Source organism: Euprymna scolopes, chromosome 37, assembly GCF_053919585.1.
Source record: "Euprymna scolopes isolate OS-2025 chromosome 37, ASM5391958v1, whole genome shotgun sequence".
Taxonomy (NCBI): Eukaryota; Metazoa; Mollusca; class Cephalopoda; order Sepiida; family Sepiolidae; genus Euprymna; species Euprymna scolopes.
In genome coordinates this window covers 19,181,336-19,203,276 of record NC_136518.1, presented here as the reverse complement: position 1 = coordinate 19,203,276, position 21,941 = coordinate 19,181,336, and the positions used below count along the sequence as shown (strand labels likewise).

General features: G+C 34.4%; 1 pseudogene; it reads right to left on the bottom strand.

Moving 5' to 3' along the window:
- Window positions 1-1,754: 1,754 nt before the first annotated feature.
- On the bottom strand, window positions 1,755-1,892 carry LOC145261416 (U2 spliceosomal RNA; annotated as a pseudogene).
- Window positions 1,893-21,941: the final 20,049 nt, after the last annotated feature.

The following is a 21,941-nucleotide window of genomic DNA, read 5'->3' as shown; positions in this document are numbered from 1 at the left end:
ATTATGGATTCGTTCATGAATCATCGTGAACTATTATTTTGTAGCAGGGCTTCTCTTTAGCTGCGAGTGTACAGTCTTTTTAGGACCAATTTGATTACTTTGAATCTTCGGACTACAGTTCTTTTTTAGAGTATTTTTTTCATAACGTTTCTATTCACCGATATTACGCATAAGTAGTCAATCTGTTTTCTGTTTTTGTTTTAAATACGTCCTGTGTAGAAAAAAGCATAAGTCTTTCAGCCAAAATTAAAAATGATTTGCACAACAACGATAACATCCAAGACGATGAAACGTGCGTTTATCACCAACCTAGCTTCTGAACGAAACGCGAGCGTATGATCCATTTGTTATTGTTCGACAGTGTTATTAAGAATATAATTAAATACTTCGCTACGCTTTATTTACAAACATAATTAAACCCGGTCCAGACGACTATGTAACATATTTAATATATAACCTCTATTAAAATCAATACAGAAATAATCCATAGTTTAGATAGAAGAATGTAATATAAGTGTATTATCTCATGTACTAACAAATAAAAGTAAGGCGTACTATTACACCACCATAGAGTACTGTCTCCACATCTGGGGTGGCGCTGCCTATTTCAGGGTTCAAAATCAACCCATCTGTCTAGCATGAGGTTACTTCTTCTGTTTTTTACTTTCTTTTTCCTAAAGAAAACATTTTGCTAGTCTTTCTCTGCTCTATCGTTATTTCTATGTAAGATGTCCAATTGAACGCCAATCTCTGTTCCCTCAGCCAATGAGCCACATATTTTCATACGAAGTAAAGGATACGTCGTCGACACTCAGTCCGAGCGATTCTTGTCCATTTGAAATATGGAGATATTTTTGTATCAAGCCTTCCTATATTTTACCTCCTCTCTTTGCGAAATTGATTAGTTAATTGCTTATCTTCAGCCGTCCCTACTAAGGAATGATAACGAAACTGCGCAGGTATTTTGTAAATCAGTATGTTTTACACTGTGGGCATGGCTATTAAACCTTAAAAATCTTAACCAAAACTTCACCACTTAATAAAGAGTGCTACGACTTTGAACCTTTTTCTCACTGGCCTCCCTCCTACCCCGATCTGAATCTGCTGGACTACTTCGTTGGATCATACGTCGAGAACATTAGCAACATGGCCTCCCACAATACTAAAGCAAGCCTGATAACCGCCATCAATCGAGTATTCGCCGACCTCGCGCCGGCGCTTGCGGAAAATGCATGCTTCTAGTTCTAGGCCCTTATCGACGCGGTGATTGAGGCTGAAGGCGGGTATATTAGTTAGATATTAACTCCACAACATAGTCAAGTTACCTCAATTGATTTCTTCAATAAAGATTTTTTTCAAAAACCCGTAGTATTGATTTCGACACTTATATCGTTCCACCATTTATTGGGCAAACATAAAATGTACTCATGCAAAGTACAGGACATGTTGAAATAATAAAGTTATCATTTAACAAGTCCGATAGCCATTAGTCGCGTGCTCTCGTGTAATGAATGAATGCGTGAATGTAGGATTGACATGAAATGCTTAAAGATAAACTAAAATGACCGAAAATTGGGCTGAAATGACTTAAATAAATAAAAAGTAAATGACTTAGAATGACTTTAACGAACTTAAGGATGAATTGAATGACCTTAAGAATTACTTGAATGCTTAAAAAATAACTGAAATCCTTCAAAAACAAATTGAATAACCCGGAGAATGACTTGAATGGCTTTGAGACTAACTGGTTGTAAAGTGGGTGATCATTTTACATTAAATTAATACAGAAAAGTGAAATCCCACTTTATATCACAAAGTTACAAACATAAGTACAGCATGTAGTAAGAAAAGATACTACACTTTGATCTTGGCCAAAAAGGCCAAGAAAAGCTTAAAAAGCTAATAACATCATCTATTAACATTTTATCTTAACCAAAAGGGCCAAGCACAAAAGTGTTACGGACCGACCTTTCGACCGAGCGACGAAATGACTTATAGAGTTGCTTGCACGCGACTAAAAAACGATGTTGATGACAGATGCATAATAAACTATCCTATACTTTCATCTAATAATTTATTATGACCATATATGTGCACGTCAACACATCTGTCTAGCGTTAAAAATCAACAGATTAAAAAAAGGAAGGCACATTTTACACATTCTTAACGTGAGAAAATAGGCGACATAATTACCAATTTATACTTTCATCTAACAATTTAATGAACACAACTACTGTTTAAAATATATTTAACTTAAACATCCTAACCGGAAAAAGGTTACTATCTGACGTAGCCCCCTTTCATAAAAATTCAAAAACTATATTGAGCAATTATGCTTCAAAAGTCTTAAAATATAGGTAAAGAAAGAATTTAAATTGTTACAGATATTTCAGATTTTGCAGTTACATATTACTTTCTTATTAAAATTTAACGTAAAATGGGGAACCAACATTGTGGAATTTATTTGTCAAAATATTTTTTTTTTATTTCAAATTAAAAATAAATATACTTACCTTATCTATTACGTACCGTGCTGGAATCAAAACGCAATTATTTGGAAAGTCATTCTTAAAATAGGAAGGGTATCTTTGTTAAATAATTTATACTTTAATTAAACAATTGCCGAAACAAAAGGGACAAGATTATGTATTTGAGCGAACACTAAGAAAAATACGAATTATTTAGCAAGGACAAAGTGTATGTATGTATGTATGTATGTATGTATGTATGTATGTATGTATGTATGTATGTACGTTTCGGGTGACGTAACGTCTGACCTTCTTCAGGTGTATCAGGTCAAACTTGGAAATGTGTCTGTCAAGCTCGAGAAATTGAAAGGACACTTGGCGCAGTGATTAGCAGTTGTAAAAGCAATATTTTCCTGAATGTTGACGATGCAGTTCTCAATGTGAGCGACTCAAAATACAATTACAAATTTCTTAGAACTTCTGTTAGATCCTGGCTGACGGAACAAGAAGCTGAAACCCCCGTGACGTAAATAAAGTGTTCCGTTCGAAATTCCGTTCGCATTCCCAGGTTCGACAGAAACATTCCCGAGTTCGACAAGATACCCCTGAAGAAGGTCGTAGGTTACATCGACTGAAACGTTCAGAAATTGAAATTCAAGATCAGAACGGTATTGAAAAAAATCTGAATAATACCAAGTGTTTATTTAATTAATAATGCCAAGAGTTCTAGGGAAAATTATTTTTATTTCTTTAAAATAGAGATATAACTGCTCAATAGAGGTTTGCAATAGTACAAAATATACCTTTCTCGCAAATTCAATCGAGCAGTTCGCCAGACTAGCGCGAATTCTTTTTGGTAGACAAAAACCAATACTTGTGCAGATCACATGCTATATCACACGCTATATCACATGCTATATCACATGCTATATCACACGCTATATCACATGTTATATAACATGCTATATAACACGTTATATCACATGCTATATCACATGCTATATCACACGCTATATCACATGCTATATAACATGCTATATCACACGCTATATCACATGGTATATCACACGCTATATTACATGCTATATCACATGCTATATCATACGCTATATCACATGTTATATCACTAGCTATATCACATGCTATATCACACGCTATATCACATGCTATATCACATGCTATATGACATGCTATATCAGACGCTATATCACACGCTATATCACATGCTATATCACATGTTATATCAAAAGCTATATAACACGCTATATCACACGCTATATCACATGCTATATCACATGCTATATCACATACTATATCACACGCTATATCACATGTTATGTCACACGCTATATCACACGCTATATCACATGCTATATCACATGCTATGTCATACGCTATATCACATGCTATATTACATGCTATATCACACGCTATATCACATGCTATATCACATGCTATATCACACGCTATATCACACGCTATATCACATACTATATCACATGCTATATCACACGCTCTATCACATGCTATATCATACGCTATATCACATGCTTTATCACACGCTACATCACATGCTATATCACATGATATATCACACGCTATATCACATGCTATATCACATGCTATATCACACGCTATATCACATGCTATATCACATGCTATATCACACGCTATATCACATGCTATATCACACGCTATATCACATGCTATATCACATGTTATATCACATGCTATATTACATACTATATCACACGCTATATAACATGCTATAGCACATGCTATATCACATGCTATATCACGCGCTATATCACACGCTATATCACATGCTATATCACATGCTTTATCACACGCTATATCACATGCTTTATCACATGCTATATCACATGCTATATCACATGCTATATCACACGCTATATCACATGCTATATCACGCGCTATATCACACGCTATATCACATGCTATATCACACGCTATATCACATGCTATATCACATGCTATATCACATGCTATATCACCCGCTATATCACACGCTATATCACATGCTATATCACATGCTATATCACATGCTATATAACACGCTATATCACACGCTATACCGCATGCTATATCACATGCTATATCACATGCCATATCACATGCTATATCACACGCTATATAGCATGCTATATTACACGCTTTATCACATGCTATATCACATGCTATATCACATGCTATATCACACGCTATATCACATGCTATATCACATGCTATATCACATGCTATATCACACGCTATATCACATGCTTTATCACATGCTATATCACCCGCTATATCATCCGCTATATCACACGCTATATCACATGCTATATCACACCCTATATCACATGCTATATCACACGCTATATCACACGTTATATCACATGCTATATCACATGCTATATAACAGGCTATATCACACGCTATATCACATGGTGTGTGTGCTAAGAATGTATTGACATATACACATAAATGTTTATACGATGTACCTTCAATAAATTTTCAAACTTTTTTCGTTCAGACACTTTTTAGTACACACATTAAACTATAATCTCCTTAGGAGTAATCTCCTTCGACTGCAATGCACTTGTGTACCGTTCCACCAATGCCTTGAAGGATCCATGGAAATTGTCGTATGCAACCGTCTCAATAACTCCCATCACAGCCTTTTTCATCTTCCCAGTTGTCTCATGACAGCCTCTAAAAGTTTTACTTGAGCTTAAGGAATAACCAAAGTCACAGGGGGCAAGGCCCGAACTAGAGTGAGGGTGATCAAATCGTCTGTAACAAAGATGGAGCTACGAACAGGTTCATTTGCGCAAATCTTCCGCGTCTTCAGTTCCCCACGAATAATTGTTTGTAGTTTCCACACTGCCATCAAACTGTGAACGTATTGTCTCTATAGACACACGACGGTCCTTATCTATTAAATTCTTTATTTGGCCAATCAACTCTGGTGTTCTGACTTACTTGCTCGTCCCACGCCACTTATAATCTTTCACAGACACCCTGCTTTCATTTAATGTCTTATTCTACTCAAAAACTGATATTCGATCCATGCAACATGGTCCAAACGCAGACTGAATCATTGCATACGTGATTTTGGCATTTTATTCTACGTTTTACATAGAATTTTATTGCATATTGTTCTTCAAAAGTGTGCATACGTCCAGATTACATTTTTAAAATTCAGCAGCAGAGACAATCAGGCTTTAGTAGGGTGTATTCTACTTTCTGCTGTACCTGTTCATTTGAATTAGAAATCATAAAAATTGGTCATTTATCTCAAAAGATATATTGTAATAACATACTAAATTTTCAAGAGTGTATGGCAAATTTACATACCTATACAAAAATAAATCTGGAAACTTTTGGGCTATTATGTTTTTTTCTTAAAATGAAATGTGTATTTTCATGTGAAAAAAGGTAAGGAGTATTTTATTAGTAAGAGAAAGGAAACTTTGTTTTAAAACAAAAGACATATTTATAAGATTAAGGGAAAAGAGTAAAAAAATGCAATGCATTTTTAATATTATATTCATAAAAATAATTTATACAAATCGAGAAAAATCGACTTTTATAAAAAAACAAACATTTTTAAAACGGCCAGCAAAATAAATAGCAGCGAAAAATCTGTGAAAAAAATTGTAAAATATACATCATCATCAATTATCTAACACTGCAACATATCTTTATTACGTGGACCTCAGACCATGACGTCATTTTTAAGTGCAGAGACCGGAATCAATTTTTATAAAGGCCAGTGTTTAATCCTTCTTAATCAGTAAAGGTTGCATTGACGCAGGAAAAGCACAAATCCGTGAAACTGTTTTATAACTTAGTTAATGGTACGGTGAAAGATTATTTTTTAATTACTATGAGATCATGGGTTTCAACCAAAATTTCGCTTAAAATAAGTATTTTTGTGCTAGTAATTCCCAGAGAAAGTTAAACTTCACATTTAATAGTGATCGCCTATTTAAACCGCTTTCATTGATCCAAAATTCGTCGTTTTGAGTTGAGACGAGCATTTTGCACAGCGTCGCCTTCACACGAACCGACGGTAATCCAACGCTTTATTACCTGAATCATCATAGCAAGCGAAACATTACACCTTCCTCGTTAATCGGGTGAACACGAGGCGCCGAGTTGTGTGCAGCGTTTCCGGTAATTGAAGTAGATGTTGATCTCATTCAAGAAGGCTTATGATCTCACCCGACGGAATTTGTCTCCGAGCCGGTGAACCAATCCGATTGATACTGTGACGAGGAATCAAAGTAGGGAAAAATATTAACAGTGATTTAGAAGCCGACGCGAGAGTCTCGTTCAGCGAACGACTCGAATTTCAGATTTCTTGAATCTGAGACAAAACCGATTGCGCTTAGAGCTAAAGCAGTGAATAAATTATCGCTTTCATTGGTGATGTTTGTTTTTTTGGTTTGTTTGTTTGTTTTAATCAAAGGTAAGAAATGGTTATGTTTTGATTTTCTTGACGGCCCCTTTTTAGGGGTTCCAATTTTCGATGAACAATATTAAGAAAAAATAATTTATAAAGACATTTTTAGTGAAAAATGATTTTACGTTTATACTTTTTTTACACAGGAATCACCACTTATCAAGGTCTGGATACCATTTGAGGATAAAGGTTAATGGGTATACATTAGTCAATGTTATTATAGTTTAGTAAACATAAGTAGTGGGAATTTTGTAAATTGGATTACTTAGGGCACGGTCCATCAAGAACTTGTTTACATTGGACTTAAAGACAACGAACTTGTAGTCAGCTGGAAAAAAACTAACGGAAGAGAGTTCCACAGGCGTGCAGTTCTGAGAAAACATCTGGCGTTGATGGCGGAAAGACTGAATCTTGCTGCTATTGTTCCAAATGATCTGAAATAATAGCAAGGAGAGACTTAATTCCAACAGTTCCACAGGAATGCAGTTCTAAGAAAAAGCTTTGTTCATAGAATCTACATTTAGGTTTAGGCACAGATAAACAGTGTTAAATGTGATAAAGTAATATAAATATTAGATGATAGGGGACAAAGTATATACAATGATTACAAGTATAATAATAAGAACCAATGTTAATGTGTTTTTATTGAAGACAGAATATTTAATTAGAAAAGTTAAAATAATGCAGGGAGGAGAGAAGCAAGCTCTGTCGTGAACTTTGAGTCAATTTTTTAATGAAAGGATAATTATACCTTATATAGGGTCGAGGTCGATCCAAAAGAGACATTTTGAGCCAATTTAGAAAATCCGCTTATTACTCCAAAATATTTGTTTTTATTAAGTTAAGTGGACGCGTGCGCGAATCCCTTTGCGGAGAAAAGATTTGAAGCATTTTCATTGTAAGCATCCATCGTTAGCAACAGAATCAAGTCCAAAGTAAACAAGTTCATGATGAGCCGTTCCCCTTAATCCAATTTACCAAATTTACACTTCTAACGATTACTATGATATTGTCCCTTTTGACTACTGTACACTCTTTAACTCTTATCCTCGTGTCGCCTTTGGGCCTTGATAAGTGTTTATTCCTTTCTAAAAAAAATCAGAGATTTAAAATATCAGGTCAGTATAAAAGCTTTTGCCGCTTCACGGTAGATTTATTTTAAATCATTGTAATTTACGTTTATTTTTTAAAAAAATATTATTTTTTTTCCGCTACGTATGCACACAAATAGAAAGAAGAAAAATTTTATCAAATTGAATACACACAAAACCCGTGTGAACACCGAGATGAGCCACTTTAATATGCATCAATATTTTACACAATGAAAATAATTTCTCTTTGGAATTTAAGCACATTTGTTTATTTTTGTGCGAATTTTAAAATTTATTAAGAATTGTATAGGTGACATATTTGGTAAACATTATGTTAAAATGTTATAGCATTAATTTTTTTTTACACAGTGATCACCACTTATCAAGGCCCGGAAGCGACTCAGGGATAAGGGTTATTGCAAATACGTTACGTTAGTGAGGATATTTGCTGACGTGTTTACTTAAGGGGGCGGTTCATTAGGAATTTGTTAACATTGGACTTGAAGACATCCAAGTTGTAGTCCGGAGGGAAGCAGGCAGACGGAACAGAGTTCCACAGGCGTGCAGTTCTAAGAAAGAAGCTTTGTTCATGGAATCCGCGTTTTGATTTAGGCACAGATATAGGGTGGGGGAAATTTTTCACAGTGGATTCAGCTAGACGGGTGTTTTTCGTTAAAGATTTGCGAGGGGGGACCAGAGATTGGAGTTCAGACGAGCATCTGCCATGGAAATAATGATAAAACAAGGACAGGCTCGCAACGTCTCTTCTGTGGGAGAGAGGTTGCAGGGTAGAGAAAAGGGCATCCCCCACTAAGCCACGAAGTCTATTTTGTACTCTGTCAAGGCAGGATAGGCTGTTTTTAGCAGCTCCTGTCCAGATATGGCAACAGTATTCCATCTTTGGACGTACTTGGCTTTTATATAGATAGAGAATTGCATCAGTAGTGAGATATCTTCTGGAGCGGTAGAAGTATCCCACCATCTTTCTAGCTTTTTAAGTAATGAAATATGATGCGTGTAACTCAGGTAATATAAATATTACAGATTTTAAGATATCTTCTACACACACACACACACATATATATATATAATATGCGTAGATCATCGTATAACGCTTTGATCACTGTCTGTCTGACGTAATGAACATTTAAATTAAAATGTTTAAAATTCAACGCTATTTCACACAGTTAATAGTAGCCGAATGGATACGGCCTCCGCTAATCGAGTCAGAGATGTCTCGTGTCGCGGGGTTCGAATCGTTCGACTGGTAGTAATCGTGACACCCTGCACTGAAGAATCCCGAAAGGATGAAACACTAGTGTCTGTAGGTATTTAATTATTATAGTAAAAAAATAATGATATATATATATATATATATATATATATATATATATGCACTGCTGATCAAAAATTAAATACCACTTTAAAAAGAAACCCTTTTTTAAGGGATAGATTTTTAACTCTTCCGATTAATGGATACTACAATCTAAAAGGTTATGAAAACAAAAATGTGCATTCCAAAAGTCCTATTTAAAAATTTGCAGTTTTATTAAATTAGGCTGTATAATCATGATTATAATTATAAGCCCAAGGTATAAATTGTTAGATTTAGGGTAATTCTAATGTCTTTAGTTCAGTTAGAGATTAGCAATAACTGTGTAAATGTGTTACCATGCCTAAAGGAATAAAACTAACCGCAGTTGAGCGCTTTCGAATTCTAGGATTCCATTATAAAGGTTTGTCACAGCCAGCGATAGTAGCTAAGGTAAATCGCAGTAAAACTGTTATTTGCAATTTTCTAAAGAACACTGAGAATTATGGAAAAGCAAAATCCTTTCATAGGCCCCCCAAATTTCTCCTGCATTGAGTAGGAGAATAAGACGGCTTGTTATGAATGACAGAGGACGTTTTCTAATCAAACGGTTACAGATGCTAATTGCAGTCCAATAACCATAAGTCGACACTTAAAACAAAAAAGCATAGTAAATAAAAAGTGTAAACACATTCCTTGATTGCTTCCACGTCACAAAGTGGACCGCTTAAGATTTGGTCGTGAATACCAAACCTGGGACTTTGAGAAGTGGAAGAAAGTCCTGTTTTCTGATTAGAAAAAAATTCAATTTAGATGGTCCTGATGGCTTCCAGCGATATTGACATGACAAAAACATGCCCCTTGAAATTTTTTCCACACGTCATAGTGTTGAAGGGTATGTAATGGTATGGGGTGCCTTTTCTTACAGAAGGACGATGGAGCTCCAGGTGGAGCAGGGTCGTCAGACAGCAGCTGGTTATGTTAGCATGCTACAAAAAGCATCTTTGATGATGGAGGGCCATTGCTTGTGGAGGATGGATGGTAATTCCAACAGGATAATGCTGCAATCCTCACTTCAAGACGGACCTTGAACTTTCTACAAGAAAATCCACTCTATCTCTTGGGACATCCTGCATGCTCACCGAACTTGAACCCAATTGAAAATGTTTGGGGATGGATGAAAAGAGAGGTTTATCGAAATGGCAAACAATATTAAACAAAAAATGAACTCCGTGAAGCCATCTTCAGAAACTGGAGCAGGATATCCTGCACCTTAATGAAAACCCTTATTTCTAGCGTGAACCGGGGAATGTTTGAAGTCATCAAAAGCAGTGGAGGTAGAACTCATAGTTAAGTTTCATTGTTGAATGTTTTAATACACTTTTCATAACTTTTTGTACAATTTTATAGAATTTTTATCTTTGGTCTTATCATTTTGATCATGTGTAAAAAGCTTAATTTAATAAAAACATAAATTTTAAAAATTAATTTTTGGAATGTAGCTTTTTGTTTCTATAACTTTTTAGATTGTAGTATTGGTAACCTTAAGTCAGAAGAGTTTAAAATCTATCCTTTAAGTTCTTTTATAAAAAAGAGTTTTAAGTGGTCTTAAATTTTTGATCAGCACTATATATATATATATAAAATCACTTTATGTGTGAGTTCCTTCCTCAAAAATTCAGGAACGGCTGAGGTTATCTTTTAAAAATTTAACAAATAGCAAATTTATATATCTGGCGGTTTTCTTAGATATGTTTTTACAGAACGTCATCTGATAACCATCAAAAGACAGACAATTCGGTCTTGAAAAATAGAACTAATTTTTAGCGTTTTTTTTTTACGTTACACGGCCAAATAAAATAATAAAATCTTAGCAAATAATTTCTTCTTTAAAAAACGGAATTATTATAATCTGGAGATATAGCTCTGTGGTATGTAGGAACGTGCAGCTGTGTATATGTCGATGTATGTGTTAACGAATATAAGTATCTGTATGTGCGCGTGTGCTTGCATATATGCGTGGGGATGCAAGTATGTCTGAATCAATATATGCATGTAGGCCCATGCATACGCATGCAAGGGTATATGGGTGTCGATGTGTGCGTGTCTGTGTATGTGCGAATCCATGCTTACGCGCATGTACTCAATTTTACACCTTAAGGAAAATTTGGGGTCACCGGGGGCCGCGCGCGCGTGTGTGTGCATGCATGTACGCATATGTGCATGTGTTTACATGCCAAAGCGGAGATGTATGTGTACATGTGAGCGTTCCTTTAAGTATATGTGTGTGTATGTACGCATGTGTGTGCTCGCGCGTACGGCCGCAGTCTAACCCTCTCCAAGCACTTAACAACGAATAAAAATCTAATAGACAAACCGAATCATAGCCCCTCCCCTCCGCCTCCTAATCTAAGCGAACACCCAACAGGTCAAGACATACTTACCAAGAAATCATCTCACCAACGATACGCCAACAACTTAAACATTAGGACTCGAATTTTAAAGTAGCCCCCTCCTCCCCTACCCCCACACATCTCCCTTCCCCTCCATGTATCCCTATGCTCTCAGACACACCAAAGATGAACTTCCAAGACCCCTCCACAACCAACTAATGTCCTTAAACTCTAAAACTAAAACATTACCGACATACCAAGCACCCCCTCCCACCTTTCCCCCTTGTTCCCTCCCTCTTTTTGCGCTTTTTCTCGCACCCCTCCCCTGACATCATTCACTCTTTCATTCCATCATCAACGAACATTTCTGTAAAAGTCTAAGGAAGCTACATGATGGCAAAAAAACGATCGTGTAGCCGAAACAATAATGTAACTTAACAGAAAATTACGGTAATAAAAAATAAAACGCATATTTGCTCTACAACAGTATTGAGCACTTTCTTCAGGTTTTTTATTAATTACCATTTCTACTAAATATATATAAAATTGAAAAATGAAATAATTTATTTATTTATTTATTTATTATTCATTTTTTATTTATTTAATGATTTATTAATTAATTTATTTTTTCCATTCAGTGTCTTTTAACAACTCTTGCTGACATTGTCTTAGCAATAACCTGTACATTTCAGTTGACCTATTTTTGCCCTATATTTTTCGCGCCTTTTAACATCATTTTGTCTGGATAATTTTGACATTTGCTTTTCTATTTTATATGTAATTCTATCACCATTTGATTTTTTTCTCTTCTTCGCTGATTTTTTTCTGTTCACCTTCCTTGATCTTTCTTAAATACATTATGTCTCGGCAGCCGTGGCAAACGCATATCTTATTTTTCGTTTCTTAATATTACTGGAATTCCCCCCTTTTCCTTGTACATAGGATTGTGAATTTTATTAACGATCCAATTAATAGCATTTTGATGAAACTTTATGCTAAGTCAATATAAGACAAAATAGTCTTATGTTTTATTTATTTTACGAAAATCGTGAAGGTACTTGAGGTAATAATATAAGAACAAACAGTTGAGTATAGCCAAGATAATAGATGCTTACTGGCCTTAGTTTTGGAAAGACCACGGCTATATAGGAATGAAAAATAATCATCAGGAAGCAAATTACAGAAAGCTGCAGTTTTTAGCAAAAAAAAAAAACTCTGAGAAATAGTATTAAAGTGAAGTATTAAAACAGTGACTTGATTTAAATCACAAGATTAACGAACCAAACGAGCTGGAAAAACAGCAGAGATTAGATCAAACAATTCAGAATAACTAATTCTATAAAAGTATTAATATACAATATTAAGAATAGCAACATTACGCCTCTAAGAAAGAAAGAGAGAGGGAGTTGCAGAAAAAAACGATGGTAGTGCCAATCTAATTAGGTATATGTTTCTTTACATTTTTGGCATCACTGATATCCCCACTAAATGTTCGGAAGTAGGAGAAAAGGAAGATTTTTTTTGATAAATAAAAACAGAAAATAGAAGTTAGATAATGGATCGGAATTTGTTCCTTAACGAAGACAAAAGAAAGCTAGGGTGGAATTCTACTTATGTCGTAGCAATGACTCTAGCAAATAGATTAAACAATGGATGTAGATATATTTAGAATAAGTTTGCGATCACGTTTGGGAGCCGCTATAGGTTTGCGACCGTTAATGAGTTTTTTTATGACAGTAGAGGAACAGTTTAGAGATTCTAGTGTTCTTTATGACAGTCCAGTTGACGACTCCTAAGTTAATGACAATTAGATTGAGAATCCACTTGACGACAATCGCGATTTTGACACAGTTATAAGTAAATCATTGTTTGGACTTGGTCGGGATATCTTAAACAATCCGAAATAAGCTGACCGCAAATGACGTACAAGGCCTAGACAGAACGTCAATATTGACTTTAGAATTAAAAAAAGGCGATGTGTCCCACAAGCGCCAAGAGTCCATTCCCTGCGGTTTGTTTTAATTTATTTTATACTGATGAAATCATGCGCGTTTCACTCGACAGCCACCAATGTGTAACAGACACAACACGGTCAGATGCAAAACAAGAGACTGTGAAATAGCCATAGCATACAACGTAGGGATTTTCAAATAGGGCAGATATTCATCAGCCTGAATATATCAACAGTAATCAACATATTGTATGATAGTAAATTTGTAGAGATAAAGAATAGTCTTAATCTATTTATTGCGGATAATTATCCTCATCTTTCTTAGTTGCTGTTTCACGACGTTTCGGCCAACTATTCCTCTGGCCTTCACCAGGTGGTAACCACGACGCGATAGGAACTCCGAATCTCCTAATTGCATTCTCAGCAACTGCTGCCATCCATAGTTGTTGTCGTCTCGCCACGATTTTGGCCAAGTAAGCCTCTGGCCAGCTTTGAGAAGGATTGGAACCGCTATCTTCAAACAATTCTCACCTGGAATCGTAGAAACTCAATGTCTCTATCAACAGCTATGGATGACAGTCATTGTTGAGAATGCAGTTAGGGATTTGGAGTTCCTATCCCGTCGTGCTTATCACCTGACGAAGTAACGGGAATTTTATCGTCAAGTTCAACGAATTTTATCCTGTTGCACGAGACTAAGTGTTCTAAAGAAATTTAATCACATCAAAAAAGGCCAAGGTAAACCGGTATAAATTTTATCAGAAAGAAAAATAGGAAAGGAAGGAAATGTATAGTTCGGCTGGGCTGCCAAATCAGTCCCTCTGGCGGTTCATAAAGAACACTTATAACAAATATACTTTTTACTTGCTTTTTTTTCGTTTGGCATATCAAAGTTCGCAAAACCACTCTGGTGCTTTAGTTCGAAGGTCGCAACACCGCTCTGGTGTAAAGCAGAGGCCGCAAAACTACTCTGTCGTAATTCCAAGGTCGCAACACTGCTCTGGCGTTTTCAAAAGCCTAACACCGCTCTGGTGTTTTCAAAAACCTAACACCGCTCTGGCGTTTTCAAAAGCCTAACACCGCTCTGGCGTTTTAAAAAGCCTCATACCGCTATGGCGTTTTCCTTTTCTTCTGCCAGTCTGTTATGTTTTTTTCTTCTTCCTTTTATCGAATATCGCGAGACACAGCCAGAAATAGTAGCACCAGATTCACCGAGAGAGGGGGAGAAAAGAAGGGGAGAAAGAGAGAAGAAAATACACCAATTAGAAGGGGGAAAGGAAGGGGAGGTAAATAAAGAAAAAGAAAAAGAAAATTTCTCCAGAAGGCCAGAGGAATAGTTTGCCCTAACGTCGTGAAACAACAACTAAGAAAGATGGGGATAATAGTCCGCAATAAAAAATAATAAGACTCATCTCAATAATGAATTCGATTAAATAATATATAGAGAGATATTAGCCTATTCGGACTTGAATGCATTAACTGTAAAATCATATAAGAAAATAACAACTCTCCAATGCTATACTATATACTTCTGTACTAGTCATAAAGTTTCTGACCACATCAATATTGCAGAGTTGTGAAAACTTATCTGGATCCTATTAGTATCATCTGCCATTAAATGTACAATATTGAGATTATTTGGTCACATTAAACGTTCTATTGTTTATCTCTACACAATATGCGTTGAGAGTATAATACACGTGATCCTGTTAAAAAAGTAGACACACGTTAATATCGATAGGAAGGTAAGCATAATCCAAGCAAGCGCATAGGTTCAACATCGTAAGGGTTGGAAGATATTCGGCCATGTAAGTACTTACTCTGTAGTTAGCTGAGAAAACGTTCTTTAAACATCAACATGCTAAAACTATTGTAGCCACATTAATTTAAAATAATAGAATTAGAAAACAAATGTAGCCAAATCATTGTCGTGCATATAAGATAGTACAGTATAATTATTAAAATAAATTAAAATTATATGAACAAGAAGGCAATAGCAGAAAATACCTAAAGTCGGATAGAATGTCGATAATAAAAAAAAATGCAATTTTACCTGTGTATGTTGTTGTTGTTGTTGACAACAATGGATTTTACACAATATTGTCGGCGTTGATCGACTGAGAGTAAAGTGTTTTAATGTAATATACCAGATGAGCTCGCGGCTTGCCAATGAGGTTATGCAGCGTCAGAAAACGAGCAATAATCGAATCAACTGACAGACAGACAACGAGAAAAGAGGATTAGAGAAAAGCGGGAATATACAAAATGGAAGCCATTTTGTTTTGCCTCTGCCCCACCTTTTTATCCAGATCCACTGGTTGACTAACGTTATTTAACTTTGATTTATCGAGGAAGCTAAGGATGTTTCTCGTTTAGAAATTCGCGGAATTTAAGACCGAGAGGTTCTTTAAAAGGGTGTGCAATGTGGGAGTTCGTTTTGTCTTTAGAATAATTCGATTTAGGAGGAAATAATGGAAGTGTTCATGAATGAGGAACTGTGAAAGATCGAACTTAGTTGCACCGTCGCCCTAACCTTAACTTTTAAATCGAATTTAAGGGATCGAAAGTGGGTGGAGCAATCGATGTAGAAGGATTTGTTTTGGAGTCTTTTATTTTCGAGTATGTTTTTATAGATTTACAAAAAGTGAAATAGGTATGAGCGTTGAAACAAGAAATTAGACGAGAAATTTAAAGAATTGAAATAAATTAAGAAAAGCATGAGGATAGAAGAAAATAAGCAAAAAAAAAGAAAAGATGAAAGAATAACATAAGGGATTAAGACATGTATTAACTCTGTTAAACCTACGTAGTTTACGTGCTATGTAAACATGTGAAGCTCTCATATCAAACCTGTTTAACTACTGATGCGCTAATGCTAACAAATTGTGTGTACCAAGTTCGAATCAAGTCTGGTCATTTGCGCTACTTCAACATGCATGTTGGCTACCTTCGCGTGGGCTCTCCTCTAAATACATAAATATAGAAATATAGTTATGTAGCATTTACTAATGATCTAGGTGTACCAAGTAAAACTTAGTGGACTCCCTAGCACTACATTCATTTATGAATGTAGTTACCTTAACGTGGTTAGTGGTTCAGGTATCTAATTCTAGGAATATACTGACGACCTTGATATACCAAGTTCAAATCAATTCATGGTGTCTGCTGTAGGTATATTACTCTTAATAATTATAAAAAATGTATGGACCGCCAGGACGTCCTTGCTTGCTTGAATCTTGTATAAATTATATATATACATATGCGTGTGTGTGTGTGCACATATATATACATATATAAGTGCATGTGTACCAATACAACTATCTCATATAATTATATATATATATATATATATATATATATATATATATATATATATATATTAGCATGAGTACCCAGCGTTGCCTGGGTTTACATACAGTTCCGTTTGGAACACACCTGCTACACTAATCATTTTCGTCATGGGTAACATGGATACCCTCACAACAATTCCATAAATAAAAGAACGGATAAAAACATGTACATTTAATCGTTCCTTAAAAGAAGAAGTACCAGAATACCCTCTCCACCAGATATATCGGCAGAATGGACACAGATAGAAGAAACTATTTCCCGGATATTGAGTACTATAAATACCCACCCTAAAAATAAATAATGAAAAATAAATCATTAGAACTTTTGTTTCACTTAAGATAACAGCTAATGCCCGCTTGATCGCAAAAATAAATAAATAAATAAAAATAACCAAGTAGATAGAACTCCTAAAAAAATGAAGATCTATCAACAATTAATTTCAAAACAATTAAATTAAATTTTTCATCATTTTATGCTTCTAATGTAATCTCCCTCCAAAATAACAAAAATTAATTTGTCATATGTTGGGGTTTATTTTGTTTATAAAAGTGTAAGGTGAAAGTACAGAATGGTGTCATAAAATTAATTAAATTTATAATTATTTTATGTTTCAAATGTAATTCCCACGCCCACCAACAAAAAAACTGTATTTGTCATGTTTTGCCCCATCCATCTCGATTGCTAAATTTGAAAAAAAAAATGCTAGAGATGATATATCTCGTTGAATGCTTTGTGGCCAAAATTGGTGTTCATTTTTACGTTAAATTTATATAGAAAAGTGATCCCCCACTTTAAAATGTTAATTTTCTTTTTTTCGAAATTACTTCTTTCATATTATTTATAAAGATTGTTTCAACGTATTAGGGCCCAAAAAAAGTAGGTCCTAATTTTTTTAGGGGTTAAAAGACGCTGAGTCACGTCGTAAAAATTTACCTTTTTTTTAATTAGAAATTAAAGTTTGTAATCGATGAGATTAATGTGAAAAAAAAAAGAAAGAAAAGTGTAAATTGTGGAATTCAGAGGGGGCAGTAGATCCTTTTTTTTAGGTATTAAACAACGATAGGTCACATCGTAAAATTTGCGATTTCTGTATAGCTGTTTAAAGAATAATAACAACAAACAAATGAAATGATCGGAAGATTCTAAGGGGCAAATAACTCTAAAAGTTTTTGAAAAATTCGATGTTGAAATAATAATTCTCCAAAAAATAAATGTTATCAATATAATTATTGTTTAAAATGTATTAAAAACAATTTTAAATAAAACACTGAAAACAATTCTCTCGCTAGAAACATTAATTAAGATAGCGCTATTTAATAAAATCGATTTTTCTTAATGTCATATGCAAATGACATAATCTTTTTATTGTATCTAGTTTCCAAGAATGAAGCTATATATAGAAATAAATGAAAGAGTAAAGTAAGGAAACTTTTGTATATATTAATCAAATTGTGAACAAACAAACAAACAGACAGGATTACGGATTTATATATAATAAAAAAAAAAAATATATATATATATATATATACGCATCAAACCAAATCACTACACAATTTTATGAAAATAAACAAATATTTTACTTGTTTTAAATTTATAATTTAAATATATTTTGAAGTCAAACTCCATCGTCAGTATTTTGTTTATTTTTTCTTGATGCGTATTTTTTTATTCAAATTAAATCAATACTTCTATAACGGAACTCACACACCTGACGTAAATCACGCGTAGCCAAATCACCGTTCCAAACATTTCAAAATACAACCTCTGAGAGACAACGCGCAGATTTTTACCACCGAGTTTTCTTTCTCTAACAATCCATCGTAGCCAGAAAAACGAAGAAAATTTAAACGAAACAATAATAAAAACTGCATGAAGACGACTGAAGAAAATCAGTTGAAAGTACTTGCAAAAAAAGACAAATGGACGAAAACAGCTATGAAACTTTTTTTACACAAATTCGATCAAGACATTAAAATGGACATTAAAATGGTCATACAAAAAATAGAGAAATTACAAAAACAACGATTTAGCAGAAATGTTTATCTAAATTAAAATACGCTACTTCAATAGACTATATATATATATATATATATATATATATATATATTACAAAGGAGTCACGACTTATCAAGACCTAAATACCACTAGAGGATAAGGGTTATTGAGTGTACAATAGTCAATGGTATAATTTCTTAGTAATCGTTAGTAGTAGAAATTTGGTAAATTGGATTATTTAATGGGACGGTTCATAAACAATTTGTTTACATTGGACTTGAAAACAACGAACTTGTAGTCAGCTGGAAAAAAAACTAACGGAAGAGAGTTCCACAGGCGTGCAGTTCTGAGAAAACATCTGGGCTTGATGGCGGAAAGACTAAACCTTGCTGCTATTGTTCCCAATGATCTGGAATAACAGCAAGGAGAGAATTGATTCCAAATATTTCTCATATGTTATATCTCCCCTCTTTTGGAAACAGGGTACGATTATGAAGATCTCCAGTATCAAATAATCTTTATACACTGTGAAAATTTTTTCCTGTATGAAAACGTGAGAGGGGAAATATACCATAAGGGAAAATTTCACATAGCCTCTACATAATTCAGGTCATTAGCTTTGCAAAGTACATTCATTCGTTAAATTCTGATCAATAGTTGACGAGATTTCGAACACATGAATTGCGCCAAAAATGGTATATGTAGAAATATATATATATATATATATATATATATATATATATATATATATATATATAATAAATTCCACAGCCAAACAACGTCGCAGCCCACAAGAGCCATGACAGCCAACGAACCGGAAGTCCAAGACTCGAGTTTCGCCCTCATTTGGGCTCATCAGTTAGACACATCCGAACTCAGGATCGAAACCCGAGCCTCTTGCATGCAAGGCAAGCACTCTACCAACTGAGCAAACGCCCTGCACACAAGAATTTCAATTAACCAACACAGATCAAGCAAACCGCGCCGAAATCCGACTGTGAAATGAACCTACTTCGTCTCAACAAGGGACGCGGTCATCTAACCAGCTAATAACCCCAAGCCGATGTCTCACAAGTAGGAGTTTTAACTCGAAAGGACGATGCCATCCAGCAATGCTAACCAAGAGAGCAACTTATGATAGGATTTTCAGAATGTGAGAGATTGTATGTAATAAATTCCACAGCCAAACAACGTCGCAGCCCACAAGAGCCATGACATGATATATATATATATATATATATATATATATCACGAATAGGCTCCTATATAGTTGACTATTTTAAAAAACTGATTACATATAATGATAGAAGATTATCGAGAAACAGGACTGGGTATGTTTGATCTGGCAGAATGGTGGTTCATTAAAATTGTGGGGTCTCCGTTTGCGCCTAGTCCATAAAGTATGGAAATAAAAAATTTAAAAATTAAATCAAAAAAGTTTACAAGCGTTCATATAGATGTACATAATAATATTTTGATAACTATGTTTTATCTAAAATAGGGATGGTTTAATAAAATTGTGGGGTCTGCGTTCGCGCCTGGCATCCATAGAATGGAAATAGGCATACACTTTAATAATGATATTTCATATCTATCTGCGTAAGTATACTTTGATAATTATGTTTCTGTTTGAAGAAATATGGTATAATAAAATTATGGGGTGTTCGTTCGCGCCTGACCTCCATAGAATGGAAATACGTCACAAAGTTTAACAAGACATTTTTTTTAATATAAATCCACAGAATATTGTGATAAGTGTTTCAGTGTGCACAGGTATGGTATAATAAATTATGAGGTTTATCTATTTTATTTTTACTTTCGTCATATTTTGCGTTGGTTTTGATACCCCCAAATTCGAAACTATCTCTTTACAACCCTTCCTTTTTATAACCTATCATACTTTCATAAATTAGAGTCCATTACTGTAGGCTGTTTTTGAACCCAGTCAACGACGCGTACTTTTCCTAGTATATATATATATATATATATATATATATATATATATATATATATATATATATATATATATATATATATATATAATTTAAATCTAGATAAGGCGGCGGCACTCTCTTCCCGTAAAGATTCGGCGGATTCAATATCGTAACAAATACATAAGTGTTTAAATACATTACTTATAGCTAAATATTATGTTTTTTTATTCTAGCTGATGAGTAGAATTCGCTCTCTAATAATAAATATGAAATCTGCATAATACAAAATACCACATTTAAGCGTATTTTTCGACCGCGCAATGCTGGGTGACGTGCTAGTATAATTTGAAAAATTAATTGGGTATGCAAAGTTCGAATCCAGTCGAATCAATTTCAAAACGTTTATGCAAGCAAAGTTTATGTGGTTCTTTCTATCGGGGAATCTATAAAATTAGATATAATAAACATTACAAGAATTAATAAAATATATCGTTCGATGCTGATTTATACAAATTCTACTTGCGATGACAATTACAATTAAATTTGGCACATATTTATGGCATTCATGTCCAAGCAATTTTGTATTACAATAAGATTGCCGCTGTCAATATTTTTGTGATGACGTCGTTACATGATCACCAATGTCGCAAAATGTATTTGGTATAATGTTTCAAGTATGAAAATGCTACAATGTCAAAAATAATTTATATTTAACAAATATCGACTGACGTTATAGTGTTTATGATGATGTAATATTCCTTTCTTAGACTTGCACGCATGTAAAACTCTCTTCCTGCTTTCCAGCTGACTACAATATTGTAGTATTCAAGTCCAACGTAAACAAGTTCTTGATTAGCCGTTCCCCTTAATTAATCCAATTTACCAAATTTACACTTCTAACGATTACTATGATATTGTTCCTTTGACGACTGTACACTCTTTAACCCTCATTCTCGAGTGGTCTCTGGGCCTTGA